The sequence below is a fragment of the Mastomys coucha genome, unplaced genomic scaffold, assembly GCF_008632895.1.
Source record: "Mastomys coucha isolate ucsf_1 unplaced genomic scaffold, UCSF_Mcou_1 pScaffold20, whole genome shotgun sequence".
Lineage (NCBI taxonomy): Eukaryota > Metazoa > Chordata > Mammalia > Rodentia > Muridae > Mastomys > Mastomys coucha.
Genome location: NW_022196903.1, coordinates 64,909,447 through 64,923,813, shown reverse-complemented (window position 1 = coordinate 64,923,813; position 14,367 = coordinate 64,909,447). Strand labels below are relative to the sequence as shown.

Here is a 14,367-nt window from a genome sequence, read left to right as displayed (position 1 = left end):
AAGTTCATCTTGAAAAGAGTCATATGGCTTGTTTGAATGCTTCATTAGGTTGACAGAAAGGGATTATCTGTAGAGAAAATGGAGAAAAAATACTAGATTCTTTTGTTCTGAAAAATTCTTCACTCTTAGAAAGGTTAAAATAACAAATGGAAACCCAAATTAAAACCTACATTAACTATTAAATATTTTGATAACTTATGTCAAAAAGAAGTATCACGATAGTCAAATATTTATAAACCACATTCACAGTAACTTCAATATTCAAACTTGGGAGAAAAAGGTATCAAAAGGAAATGGAACATGAGATGTTTTTATAAGGCTAAAAATAAAAAATGTACGGCAATAGGGATGTGTGAATCACATCTGTGGTAGTGGCCTGATCTAAATGTTAGATAACTTTAAAGCTGTGATGACTCATTGCCTGTATTACTGTTTTCTAAGACTAGAAACAGAACCACAATTAAGTAATTTAATCTTTAAAATCCTGTTTACTCAAATAAAGTAAATGTATATACTTACCTGACTATAGTCTAGGCTCTAAGGCTTACTAATGAAAGAATGTGATGTTTGTAAATTTTGGAATGCTGGAAATGATAAACTCAGCTATAAGATGAGCTACTACTCATAGGAATAGGGTATGAGAAAAAGTGAAGGAACAGAATGGAGTTCTGCAGCATCTATATAGCACTTGGATTCCCCTCTATTACTTGACTGCTATAAAGGCATTCTAGAATGCCTTCTGGTTTGTTCTCTCCCAGAAGAGAAGTATGAGGTGGAAACTGAGGAGGCGGCGGCAGAGATGGACAAGAACTCACATAGAAAAGTTTCAAAAGAGCAACAGCAATTCCTGGTTATCTTTCTTTCCCCCACATCAAAATACATTTCGGGGGGGGGATTTATTAGGACACATCAGCAAAACCCCATGTACAACTGAATATTCCTCCCCTTTAAGAAGTATGATCCAACAAAGCATCCCAGAGGCATGAATGGCCAGTGATTATTTTGAGAGTAGGAAAATAGTCTAACTGAAACCTTCTTTGGTGAATTAGAATTCATAATAATTTGAGAAGCATAAACATTCTTATTGGGACAGCCACAATAAACGATGAAATAAAGGCATACCATTTTTGATACTTCAAAAGAACATGCATACAAATGGTTAATAAACACAGGAAAATATGTTGCAGACCATTAGATATAAAATACGTGTGAATTAAAACCACAGTGAAGGATCACTACACATTCACTGGAATGACTAAAAGACTGACAGTGCTTAGTGAGGAGGTGGAACAATTATAACTGATCTTTCTGGCAGGAATGGTAAAGGGGACAATCACTCAGAAAACAGTTTGGCAGCTTCTTTATCAAGTTACATTACACCTATGTAATGATTTAGTCATACCACTCAGAGGCATTTACCTCAAAGGACATATGTCTTTACAAGATTTAAACATCAGTGTTCATAGTAGTAGGAACCTTCCAAAAACCAAATATACATCAATAGGTAAATGGGTAAAGCAAATGATAGTCTAACTACCTAATGGAATAAACAGGTATAAAAAGTAGAAACAGTCCTAGCATCTGTCCATTGACAACTCGATAAAGTGGATGAATCAGAGTCACATTATGCTAAGTAAAACAACCCAGTTTCTAAATATCTCAGATGGCACATGAGTAAAACCTTACCGTTATCAGGCTGAGAACTTGATGGTGAAATCTGATCATATTCAACCATTAATTGCTTCAGTTTTTCAGCATGAATGCTCCACAAAGTGAAGACTACAACAATCAGGAAGCTAAACCATGGAGTAGAGATTATATCTATTTTTGTCTAATACTCAACTCTCATTCACCTGAAACCAAACACAATTTTGTCACAAAGATTAAAAGCTCATACCTATACAACCAGCACAGACCAAATCTACAAAATTCATCTTTATTGTTTGCTGTCAGTCCAAACATTTTTTTTTTTTTTTTTTTTTTTTTTTTTTTTTTTTTGGTTTTTTGAGACAGGGTTTCTCTGTGTAGCCCTGGCTGTCCTGGAACTCACTCTGTAGACCAGGTTGGCCTCAAACTCAGAAATCTGTCCTGGAACTCACTCTGTAGACCAGGCTGGCCTCAAACTCAGAAATCTCAGAAATGTTTTAAGAAACATTTATTGTATGTGTAGATGTGTATACATATATAGAAGTCAGAGGACAACTTGTAGGCATCAGTTTTCTCCTTCTACCATGTTGGTTCTGGGCATCAAACTCAAGTTGTTAGGCTCCAGAGGCAATTATCTTTACCCACTGAACCATCTTGCCAGCCACTAAAACTTAGCTTTTTGTTGTTGCTTTGTTTTTTTGGGACAGGGTCTCTCTATAGAGCCCTGGTTGTCCTGGAACTCACTATGTAGACCAGGCTGGCTTCAAACTCACCAAGATCCATCTGCTTCTGTCTCCCAAATGCTGGGATTAAAGGTGTATACCATCACACCCAATGAGTATTTTATTTTAAACACCCCAAAAAAGTTTTTAAAGAATGGATTATCCTTCTTGTTCTCCATTCTGCTTTCTCAGTCTTTCTTAGTCTTGCAGGACCCCCTCTTTCCAGTCCACTTCCATCCACTAGGGACCTCTTGATACCAACCTAGGGTCTACCTCATTCTACTCTGCCACTTGCCCATTTCAACCATCCCTTCTAGTACATCTCCGTTCCTTAGTCATACCTTATGACCTGCATTAACACTAATTAAGGACTCCCCACCCCCGACACAGTGGTCACAGTAGGCTGGGTTCTCAGACTAGTGCATCGCTCTTCTCTCTTCAGAGGAGTTGCTTCTTATAGTAGATGAGAATTAACACAGACAGCTAACAGACACAGTCAATATGTGGAGAGTGACAGTCTTTGGAGAACTCAGTCCTAAACAGAATGCCTTCATTAAACTCAGGGATCAATGCAGAAGAGAAGACAGGTTGTAAGAGTCGGAAGTGATGGATGACTCCAAGGAAACAGTTTTGCTAGACACAGCAGGACTGATGCACATATTAATTCAGACTGTGGCAGCATGCACAAGATCTGCATAGGTTCAAGACAGACAGGGTCCTAGCATTAAAAAGGTCAAGTGGACATAAAGACCCATACCTAACCAAGAAGCTATGTGTAATTGATACCTCCTGGAAAATGAAAAATTAAGTCTTCTCCAATTGAGTGTTACTAAGCATATCAACCACACTCCAGGGCAGGTCCCATGCCCAGGAGAAGTTGGCCAATACAGACACACACACACACACAGAGGAGTTCATGTTGTTTTGGTATTTTTGCTGTGTGAGTGTCTGTGAGAGAGAGAGAAATGGGGGGAGGGAGGGAGAGGGGAGAGAGAGAGCATGAGTGAGAGAGAGCATGAAGTTAGGTAGTTAGGGAAGGGAAGATCAGGGAGAAGTTGGGGAAGGGAAGAAGAATATGGTTAAAATATAATGTAGTAAAAATTTCAAATGCATTCTCACAATGGTAAGATGCCCAATGGGTAATAAGGATCTGAGTTTGATTAACCGACATGGTAGGAGAGAACTGACTCCTGTTCTATTCTAACTTCTACATGTTCATATCATGGCATGTACCCCGCTCCCCGCCCCAATTATGATGTAGGCTCAGTGGGTCTGTTTGTCACACAATTACAAAAACCCAGAGTTTAAATCCCCCAAATTCATATAAAGGCAGGTACACTAGCATGTGTTCATAATATATTAATCAAAAAACCTCTAACTATAATGAGAGTTCCACCCCAGTCAGAATGTCTAACATTAAAAAAACAATACATGCTATCAAGGGCTTTGGGTATGTGAAAGTTATTCACTGCCAATAGGAATATAAACTTGATCAGACACTATGGAATGTGTATGATGGCTCCTCAAACAATCTGAAAGCAGAACTACTGTATAACCCAACTTTACTAGTTGTGGGTATAAACTTTTACCACTCAAGTAAACATACACATTTATTACAGCATTATTCACTATTGCTAGGTTATAGAATCAAGTTATCCATCAACATATGGATAAAGAAAATGTGGCATATACTATACTAGAGAATTTTATTCAGCCACTTAAAAAAAGGATGGAATTATGTTGTTTGTTAGAAGATGAATGCAAACTAGAGATCATCATATAAAGTGAAATAAGCCAGGCTCCTAGGCAAATATTATGGTTTGTTTTTTGAGACAGGGTTTTTTCTCTGTGTAGCCCTGGCTGTCCTGGAACTCACTCTGTAGACCAGGCTGGCCTCAAACTCAGAAATCTGCCTGCCTCTGCCTCCCAAGTGCTGGGATCAAAGGCATGCGCCACCACTGCCTGGCATTTTCTTATTTGTAGACCTTAGATTGAACATATGAAGGCACAAACACACAAAATCTTTCAAAATATAGATTTCTGGTCATTATTAGGCAAAATATTGCCATATGAATAACTTCAGGTAAAACAAAAACAAAACAAAAAGCCCTTAAGTGCTTAAATGTGTGGGGCTACAAGATGATATCACTCTGCTGTTGCTGGAAAGATGCCATAAGTGGATTTCAATCATCACAGAACATGAGGAAGTGAGCCAGTGATTCAGAGCAAAGACAAAGATGCTTGGATCCTTTCTGTTCACATTAAGAACATGTGCTAACAGTTTTGCATTTTCTACCTCCAAACTCCTTGTAAGAGAGGATCTAACAGAAAATAATCTCTGACTGAGTTTGAAACTGTCCACATAGTAAAAACTGAAATGTTGATACAGGGAAAACAGAGAAATTAACATTTTGTGGATAGTCATGAATATTTTTTTTTATTTTCTTGGAACTTATTTTTTTTATCTTTATAAATTGAGTATAACTTTATACTCTTATAAAAGGTAACTAAAAAATTTCAACAAACTCAAATATCAAAATAACACTCTGATTACCTGATACTTTTCTACAGAATTAGAATAAACATAGATGCCTTCTTTTACCTAATTTTCATTAAATATGGCAAATAGGGCATTCTGTGGGTTTAAGAAACACAGTGATTCAAAGTGACTTGCCCAATGATTAATGACAGACCTGAATCCAAGTCCTCTTAATTAGAAGCCAAGAAATAACTATAATTAGAGTACTTGAATCTCAATCACATATAAACCAAGATGCAGTTTCAAACCAATGGATAAAACTAGATGATGTGGCTGGTAAGATGGTTTAGTGGGTGAAGGACACCTATGGCCAAGCCTAGTGGCCTGTGTCTGATCCCTGGGACCAACATAAAAGGTGAGAACTGATTCCAAGTTGTCCCCTGACCTCCATTCAGTGCTGTGGCAGGTATGAACCTAAACACACACACACACACACACACACACACACACACACACACACACACACACACCACATGTGTATATGTGGGAATTACTTAGATGAGATCTAAACAGTACGACTGACTTTTATGTTTCATTAAAACAAATGTACTTAGTAAGTACTTTTGCATCCAAGATGACAGAGCTAAAGAGATCAAGTTTTTCCAAGTCTCTGAGCATTAAGAGACATAAGTAGAAAAGATGATTGTGTATAGATGGTAGTGATTAATGGCTACGTACCCCCTCTCTCCATGACACCAGTATACATTCTGTATATCAAGATACAGAATGGAAGTCACACCATATTAAAGAACATTGGACAGGAACTCAGACTTAAGGTACAGGAATACCTACCTACCCACACCTATGTCTAGCTGAAAGTCACAACTCATCCGGGTCAGTATCTTCATCTATGATATAGAGGCAAGGCCACTAAACAGTTCACAGTGAACTGAAGCCTCCTTAAAGGGCTGTCAGAGGTAAGACTACTGCATATCACCTTTACTGCAGTGGAAGCCACTGATGCAAAAACAAAACAAAAAACCCCTATACCCCTTTGATACAGATTTACCATTTCTTGAATTTCTCTTCTAGTTACTGTAAGAACATGGTGGCTAAATTATTAGGGACTTAAGTTGCTGTGTGATTTCAGTGTAAGAGATGGGGCGGGGCAGAAATGAGCTGCAGAGTTAGAAAGACCTGAGTTTAAATAAACCTTATTTACCCAAATATGTCAGTTCATTATTTCTTTTCTGAGCCTGTATCTTCACCCATCAAATGGGCAATACCATCTACCACAAAGGGTTCTTAAAATAATTAAGCAAAATGGCACTCAAGACAGGGTTTCTCTGTATAGCCCTGGCTGACCTGGAACTCACTCTGTAGACCAGGCTGACTTAGAACTCAGAAATCCACCTGCCTCTGTCTCCCAAGTGCTGGGATCAAAGGCGTGTGCTACCACCACCTGGCCATACTGATGAAATTTATCTGCTACATTTCAAAGCTTGAAAAAGATAGTCTTATTTTCAACGTATTTCAGAATAAAAAAAAATCTTTTATTTAAACAGCAGCACCACTCCAAAGATATCTTTTATAAAAACCTGTGTGCATTCATTCCTGATATCTTACAGAGAAAATAAAAAATACTGGAGGTTGTATTTTCAACCTTCATTTAGCAATCCATTTCAAACACCCTCTCAAATGTTAATCTTCCAACTGCTTACAAGGCTATAGTTACAGCTTTTTGCTCATAAGAAACCCCATTATAATATGAAAATATCTAGTAAGCTTAATTTTTAATATGGTAATCTTTCAAATTTAAAAAAAAAATTCATTTATTGTGTATGTATTGGGTGTATGTGCCAGAGGAGGAATGTGGAAATCAGGGTATAACTAAAGTCAGTTCTTTCTCTTCCACCATTGGGTCCCAGAAACTGAATTCAGGCCCTAGGACTTAGAAGTGGCCATCTCTCAAGCTATATAGCCTCAAATTTGTAATCCTCCTTGCCTCAGTCTCATAAGTACCTGGAATTATAGATGTGTGACATCACGCCTGAACTTAACGTTTTTCGGCTGCCCAGATAATATCACTGTAAATGAGAAGGTACCTGAGAACTGATGATAGAAGTGATCTGGGTCACAATATTGAAATATGGACTAAGACACTGAACCTAGGCATTTTTTTGGTAATGAACAATCTCAAAAAATACAATCAATTTTATGAGTCATGGGTTCAAACCTAGATAAACCCTCCATATCTCTGTGCTCTACTTTTTTGGACTCAATCAACTATTGATATAAAAAAAATCGTGTTTATAGAGTAAGACTTATTTTCCTTGTCATCATTCTGTAAACAACACAGTATAACAACTATTTACATAACATTTATCACCGGGAGGAACCGTAAATCAACTTTACCTGCAGCGGGCAACATTTTCCCAGTTGGTAAAAATGTGACCATAAAAATTTCACTAAATATGTAAGATCATACAAACTTGAGGCTAGTCATACTGAATATTAACTTTTAGGACTTGGGCTAACTTTTCTCCCTTCACAAATAATCTTGCTCAAATCACTATAATTACAGTCTACAGTTAAACCTAAGGCACCCAACTGCTGAAATTTATTTTACAGATGCCATGAGCAAGAATGCTACAGTTTGACAATATATCCCCCAAAGCTGGTATTGGAATGCTGGAAACGTTATCAACAAGTATTAGGTGAATCCTAATGGGAACTACTTAGGTCATGAGGTTGCCAGCTTAAGATTTAATTAATGTCAGTTAAAAGAGAACCTATAGCTGCAAGTTTGATATCTCTCCACACACATAATCTTGTCTTCCTCCATGAAGGTGACCTTCACCAGATGGTGGCATCTTAAAAAAGAAAAATCACAGCTTCTAGAACTATAAGAAATCTTTTAAAGGTGTGGCATTCCATTATAGCAACATAAAGTGGACTGAAGACAAATGCCATTTAGCACCAATATACAACATTATATTCAGGTATTTATGTATTGGTTTTTCAAGACAGGGTTTCTCTGTGTAGCCCTGAAGGTATTTATTTTCAAGACAGGGTTTCTGTGTGTGTATCCCTAGCTGTCCTGGAACTAACTCTGTAGACCAGGCTGGCTTCTGCCTTTCGAAGGATTAAAGGTGTGTCACCACCTTTGTTTCTTAGGTTATTTCTGTTGTTTTGAGGCATGGTTTCACCACTTAGCCCTTGCTAACCTGGTACTATGTAGAACAGAATAGCCTCAAACTTGTAAACATCCAGTCTTTGCTTCCTAAGTGCTAGGATTACAGGTATATGTTAAAATGTCCACCTTCTATGTAGCTACTTAAATAAATTGGAAATGTGATATTATGAACAAATGTCCATGGTATATTTTTAAAAATGTTGTAGAATAGTATATTCCAATTTTAGTATCAACATGCCAATATATACAAGCTAAAATAATTTGAGAGGAATTATTGTGGCTGGCTCATGATCCATTCACATCCTTTCCCAGGGATGGGGGTGATAGAAGAAGGAAGGTGGTTCCTAGATCTGAGTAAAGCCCTGGATGTATTTGCTTGGAAGAAACTAATTTTTACTGTAAGCTATTCCTGGCCAAGGATTACTGACAGTAAATACTGCCCATATCTAGGAGGCAGAGCACCCTGAAGAATGCCATAAAACATATAATCCCCTAGGGCATGTGAATATATTCATAACCTACAGTGTGACCCAGTGAATCTCACGAAAGATACAAATTTGAAACAAGATCTATAACATCTTTCACTTACCAGACACTTCTTTGTTTCATTTGAGTTTCTAAATGAACTTATCTTTGAAATAATTACTCAGTCTTTATACTATATTACACTGCTAATTCATGGGAGTCTGATTTAGCTAAATTTTATTGAAAATAACTGAAAAAGACATACACTGATTTGGGGTTTGCTACATTATAGTTTTAACTTTTGCAAAAATGAACATCTATATTTATGCTGGTTATCTTCAAACTAAGCCTGATTTCAACACTAGTATGTAGCTTTTCTGCTTAAAAATGTGTTCAAACTGTTAAATCAGAAAGTTTAGAAAGAATGTGAATATAGTGTTTTGCAATTATTTTGAATTGTTTAAAAATATAGTTTAGCTACAGTAAGGTTAGAAGGTTAAATAATGTAGTTTTCACAACTTCCCTTGATTTCAAATTAGTGCACACAAACTGACCACAATGATACTGACTCTTCTTGGGACAGGATGTGTTCAGGTTAGCCCCAAACTCCTGGACTCATGCGATCTTATTCATCAGCTTCCTGCTTCAAAACTGTTTTACTTGTTCTATTTTGAAGGTGAGAATGGAACTGTAATTCTTCTCTAACTTTTTGAGACTTTGGAGCCTAAAATACACACACACACACACACACACAATCCCAAGCATTGTCTTGTTTTGTCTACAAGCATAACTGGAAATTACAAGTCTTTTTGTAACTACTGAGATACTTTTTTTCCCTTAAGACAGGGTCTCACAGTGCAGCCTAGGCTAGCCTTGTACTCCTGAGTCTCCTGCCTCAGTCTTTAAAAACTGGAATTATAGGCATGTGTGACATGCTCACTCTAACTTCTTGGGGGAACAGGGACAGTGTATGTAAACCAACCTAGGTTAAAACTCAGAGATCTGTTTGCCTCTGCCTCTCAAGTACTGGGATTAAAGGTATGAGCCACTACACCTGGCTCCACCCACCCTCTTTTAACTATTGAAAATAAAACATACAGAGTCCTAAACCAGGTAAGGTGGTACATTCCTATAATCTCAACACTTGCAAGGTAGGAGGAGAGTTGGGAAGACATTCCAAAGGTCCCATAATAGTAACTAGGTAACTTTTTAAAACTGCTGTTATGTTTTTTCAAATCTTACTGGTTTTAACCTGACCTCAGAGATTTTTTTTGAATGTTGCCAAATGTTCAAATGACCATTATACGTCCAACTTCCATGTTCTATGATTACTGTCCCAGCACACAGCCACACCACAATACCAAACTGCTCAGAAATCAGTCCAAAACTATAAATCTAATTTACACGGCCCTTCAGAAGTTTGGTTATTGTAAGGTTCCTAAACTTGACAATACTGGTATTCCTAGTAGGATAATTGTTACATTGTGTATAAGGGGGCTGTCTTGTGCACTTTAGAGTGTTGTGGCATTTCTGTCCTATATCAAAAAGATTATCTAAAGCATTTGCTTACCATGTTCCTCTGTCCAGTGGCTACAAGCAAAAATGTCTCTGGACTTTCCAAATGAATGGAAGATGGGGAGCCTGAGACAAGCTCATCCCTGGTTTCGAACCACTTGGCTAGTCCAATTACTCCACTCAGTAGATGACAAAACCCAAGAAGTCCCAAGTATGGGACTTCTCCAGGGTCATCAAGACTCCCATCTCAACTAGTCTCATTTTTACCACCTATAAGTGGTATAGCAGTTATTACTACATGGATTATCACGTAGTCTTTTGCACATATTAGAATCACTGAAAAAAAAGTAGATGTGGAAAATGGCAGAAAGGTTTTTCCATGAAGAGCTGATTCTAAATTTTCCTGTCATCTGACCATAGAACTAAAAAGAATTGCATACTTGGTGATAGAAGTTTTAACACACACACACCTACACACACAAATTCAGATAAAAAATTTTCTCAGAATATTCTAGGCTGATTGAAGATACTTATTTGAAGCCAGGTGGTGGTGGTGGCACATGCCTTTAATCCCAGCACTTGGGAGGCAGAGGCAGGAGGATTTCTGAGTTCAAGGCCAGCCTGGTCTACAGAGTGAGTTCCAGGACTACACAGAGAAACCCTGTCTCAAAAAACCAAAAAAAAAAAAAAAAGATACTTATTTGATTGTAATCAATTTCTATAATATCCTTACTAGATGGAAATGTTCATAAAAATGTTTTAAGGATACTATTTTACTTATGTGCCACTTCTCCTAAGTGAACTGTGTAAGGACATAAACTACAGATTTCATGAAAAAAGTTACTTTTTACTGTTATATTTACAGGTATTATAGAAAATGGAATCTAAATTACCCTGTAATCTGGCTTCCATTATCTTTCACACTGAAGACAAGGAGCAATATAAGGCAAAATTACTAAAAATAGTTTTTCTGTTTCTTGGTGTTTTACTGAAATCTTCTGCAGTGGGGAATCAAATGCCACGATATAAAATTATTTCCAAAATTGCTTTAAAGACTTATCTCACAGGTGCAGGCTGTCTCATTTCTACTGGGATAGTCAACAGCTTTTTGTGTTTTGATAAATGTGTTGGTGAGAATGTCAAAACTCTCCAAACCTCCATCCGTAAAAAGCAACTTAAACCACAATTTAACAAGGCCCATAGTAGCCTAAGGTCAAGTGCCTGGAATCCGCCCCCTCCCCCCCTATAAGGAAAAGCTCTGGCTGTCAGGTTTACTATTTATTTTAGCCCTCAAACGATGATAGGCCTGTGTGTTTGTGATGCTCAGGGTCTAAGGAGTTCTACCCACAGCAGATCACTTTTAGAAAGCTAACAATCCTGCCCACTCCCTGCTGTTTTTGTTTTGTTTTTCCTGAGGTAGTGTCTCACTCTATATAGCTCCTGTTGGCTAGGAATTTTCAGGTAGATCAGGATGGCCTATGCCTCTCCAGTGCTGGGGATTTAACACCACGTCCCCGAAAGCATTTCTTTGAAATGCAATTGGGATGAAGGGAGGCGCTTTCCTGGTCTCTGAAGAAGATAGGCACTAAGTTCCTTAGTTCCTAGCTAGCCAGCAGAGGCAATGACTAACCCTTGGGAATTTTTCACCTCTCCTGTCTTCGGGCCTTCTCTCCTTACACAATCTTAAAAAAAAAAAAAAAAAAAAAAAAAAAAAAAAAAAAAAGGCCAAAGTCACTCGGAGCAATTCAGAATACAGCTCAGCTTTGCTCCTAGTCAGTAGGTATGGGATAAAATCTTGTTTCTCGCCATTCTCACACTGGTCAATAAATAACTAAAACTCGGATCACTACGTCAAGATAGGTGTTGGGCTTCCCCCCCCCCCCCCCCGAACTCGTCTTCCTGGCGACCCAGAAGCCTAGAGACGCTTGGGGTGATCCCCTCCACCTCACCTCGCCTCTCCCTGGAGGAAAACTTTCAACTCGGGAAGCTCCCACGCTCCTTTTCCAGAACCTCCTAATTTCCCAACTAACTTCTGTCCCTGCGTGGCGTGCTGTGAAGCCTACTCTCCACGCTCCTTCACCGAACCGAGGCTGCTCTCTCCGGGGGCTGGGGGGGGGGGTCGCTTGAAGACGGGGCTTTCTTCACTGACCCCCCCCCCCATTTCCCTCGCCCTCTGCTGGGACGCCTCTTCTCCTGGCCCCCTCGGACCTCGGCTTCCTCGCCATCCTCGCCAGGCGCAGGTGACGTCCTTTGGCCGTGGCGCAGCGGGGGCTGAGGGGGACTGAGGAGAGAGGCGCTCCGAGGGCCGCCGGCCGCGCCCGGCCCGGCTCGTCGGCCATGTCGCAGGCGGGGCGGGGCGGGGCGCTCGGCCTTCTCTAGGCCGCGGGAGTTGAGGGCTGAAGCTCGGGCCGCCCCCGCCGCCGGGCGGGAACTCACCTTCTCTGAGGCAGGGGCGGGCGTCTACAACTACTGTCCCCCTCCCCGCCAACAACGCCGGCCGGGGGTCAGAGGCTGCGGTGGAGGTGGCGGAGAGGCAGAGACACCGCTGCCGCCGCCGCCGCCTCCGCCGCAGAGCAGGCGGGGTGGGGGGAGGAGGCGGAGACCTGACTTCCTGAGGGGAAGTCGCCGCCGCCACCCGCGGCTGACTGGACAGCGGCAGCGCCATGGCGGCGGGGCGCGCAGACGCGCGTGCGCAGCAGGGCGGCCCGGAGCGCAGGGACCTTCCTGGCCCCGCCCTCCATGTTTGCCCCGCCCCTTCCCGCCATTTCGGACTAACCGGCTCTGTCCGGAAGGGTAGTTAGTGTCTTGGTGTCTGTCCTTCTTGCCATTGGAGGGAAGAAACCTAGTGACAAGGCTCAGCTAGGAAGCCAAAGTAAGTCTGGAAGTGTATGGGTCCACTGGCCAAACGAGCTAAGAGGCGCACACCTGCCTTTTCATTTTCTTGTGCTCTTACATTAATAGTAAATATTAAGCACAGTCCCTGCTCATGGTACATGGCTGGCATAGTTTGTAAATTCCCTCTCAGCTAATACGTTCGTGCACAGTATTCCTCACACATGTATGATCCTCATACATGTTCCTATCACAGAGATACAACATCACACAGGTACTACTAAAGTATATTTAGTTTTTCTTTACATGGTCATCATTTTGCGTGGCGTGGAGTGAGGGTAGGGCTCCTTTTACCTTATGCACCCTAGAAGTCCAACTCAGGTTCTGGGCCTTGGCAGCAATCTCCTTTACACACCGACCCATGTGTAATAGGGTCTCACTTTAGCTCAGGAAGTTCCCAAACAGAAATTGAAGGCCTAATCACATAAAAAAACAAAAAAAAACAAAAAAACAACTCAGGTGGACTGAGAAGCTCAGAGCTGACTGCTGACTGCTGAAGCTTCTGATAAGGAGATCCACATACCAAACCGGCTAGTGTCTACCACTTCCTGACTGCAGGGGAACTGGACATGCAAATGGAATCTTCCACCTCCAGTGCTCCCCCCTCCCACCTACTTCAGTCCTACAAAACCCAACCTCCCTTGCTCCCCCACACTTGGGCACAGTCTCCCCCCACCCCCCAACCTTGGGCACAGTCTTACTTCCCTGAGAGACTGTAGCCCTTCAGTTCTGATCAAAGATCAGTTCTGTTTCAGTTTCTGTCTTCATTTCCACTCTCCTCCACCAATCCCTTTCTAACATTAACAAACCTTTTCTCTCAGTCTCCCAAGTGCTGAAATTACCAGAGTGAGCCAGAAAACTCCACGAGGGTCTTTGGTTTTTAAAGCTGAAGACTGCTTTTTTCGAAGGCAGGCCTGGAAAACAGGATCCTTCTACCTCAGACTCCCAAGTGCTGGAATTATAAGCACCCTTACCCACTGGACCGTGTTAAAGGCCCTGATTCGGATTAACAATACACTATTGTGTAACTCAACATGCTGCATGTGCTTCCTTTTCTGAAAATTGCCACTCCCCTACTGCCTAATAAACTCCTTTCGTAGAAGGATCACTAGGTTTCACACAGAGGCAAGCAGTCCATTACTGAATCCACGCTGTTTTAATAACACAGCGACAAGAGAGAACATGAGGTTTTGGTCTGTGCTATAATTAGACAGCATATAATGGGCTATTTATGTGAGTGACTTTCTCTCTTCCCTCTACCCTTTAAAAATATTTATTGATTTTATTTTTTTAAAATATTCTGTATTACATTAAAGCTTGCAAATAAATAGAAACGTGGTGTTCCCTAAGATCTGCTCTTAATCATGTGTGTAGTGTGTTTGTGTGTGGAGAGGGTATGTGCCCATGTGTGTGTGTGTGTGTGTCAGATGCATCAGATTCCCTGGAGACAC

At 40.5% G+C, this 14,367-nt stretch overlaps 1 protein-coding gene across 1 annotated transcript in view; it reads left to right on the top strand.

Annotated features, from left to right (window-relative positions):
• The first annotated feature begins 12,771 nt into the window (after positions 1–12,771).
• Smyd1 (SET and MYND domain containing 1) overlaps positions 12,772–14,367 on the top strand; it is a 61,754-nt gene continuing 60,158 nt past the window's right edge. Inside the window, exon 1 of the mRNA XM_031382123.1 lies at positions 12,772–12,896. The gene's annotated coding sequence lies outside the window, so the exon portion shown is untranslated. The remainder of the gene's footprint in view (positions 12,897–14,367) is intronic.